This window comes from Arachis duranensis, chromosome 9 (genome assembly GCF_000817695.3).
Source record: "Arachis duranensis cultivar V14167 chromosome 9, aradu.V14167.gnm2.J7QH, whole genome shotgun sequence".
In the NCBI taxonomy this organism is placed as follows: domain Eukaryota; kingdom Viridiplantae; phylum Streptophyta; class Magnoliopsida; order Fabales; family Fabaceae; genus Arachis; species Arachis duranensis.
Genome location: NC_029780.3, coordinates 35,965,024 through 35,966,435, shown reverse-complemented (window position 1 = coordinate 35,966,435; position 1,412 = coordinate 35,965,024).

Here is a 1,412-nt window from a genome sequence, read left to right as displayed (position 1 = left end):
CTAACAAGAAAAGATATGATTCAAACATTAAACCTTTCTCAACAGAAAAGGCAACATACTTGAAATGTTGAATCAAATCATTAATTGGTAGCAAGTATCTTTGAAAATGGAAAGAAATTGATTTTGAAAAAGATTTGATTGAAAAATTGATTAGAAAAAGATTTGATTTTGAAAAGATTTTGAAAACTGAAAAAAAATTGATTTGAAAACAAAATCTTCCCCCTTTAGCCATCCTGGCGTTAAACGCCCAGAATGGTGCACATTCTGGCGTTTAACGCCCAAAACTATACCTCTTGCCCAGAATGGTGCATATTCTGGCGTTTAACGCCCAAAACTATACCCTTTTGGGTGTTAAACGCCCAACCAGGTACCCTGGCTGGTGTTTAAACGCCAGTCTGTCCTTCTTCACTGGGCGTTTTGAACGCCCAGCTTTTTCTGTACAATTCCTCTGCAGCATGTTCTGAATCTTTAATTCTCTGTATTATTGACTTGAGAAGACACAACTTAGAAATATTTTTGGATTTTTTATAATAAGGAAAAATCAAAATGCAACAAGAATCAAATAACAATGCATGCAAGACACCAAACTTAGCAGTTTGTATACTGCTGACACTAATGAGAATGCATATGAGACACACAAAACACTCAAGTCAAGAGAATTTAAAGATTAGAGTAGGAAATCATCAAGAACATCTTGAAGATCACTAAGACACATGAATGAATGCATGCAACTGACACCAAACTTAAGATGAGACACTAGACTCAAACAAGAAAATTTTTTGGATTTTATGATTTTGTAAAATTTTTTTATGTTTTTCGAAAATTAAATGGAAAAAGTTATCAAAATTCTTAATGAGAATTCCAGGAATCATGCAGTGTTAGTCTAAAGCTTCAGTCTGAAGGAATTAGACATGGTCAGCCAAGCTTCAGCAGAACATTGCATTCAAGAGCTAAATTGATGAAGATCAATCAGCTTTGGTAATGATAAGAACATCACTTTGAAACACTAGAATTCATTCTTTAAGAACTCTGAAAAAAAATACCTAATCTAAGCAACAAGATGAACCGTCAGTTGTCCAAACTGAACAATCCCCGGCAACGGCGCCAAAAACTTGGTGCGCGAAATTGTGAACAATACTTTTCACTACTCTCATAATCCCCGGTCATGAACCCCAAAAACTTGGTAGCTCAGTACCATGGCATTACACAACTTCGCACAACTAACCAGCAAGTGTACTGGGTCGTCCAAGTAATAAACCTTACGCGAGTAAGGGTCGATCCCACAGAGATTGTTGGTATGAAGCAAGCTATGGTCACCTTGTAAATCTTAGTCAGGCAAACTCAAATGGATATGGGTGATATACGAATAAAACATAAAGATAAAGATAGAGATACTTATGTAATTCATTGGT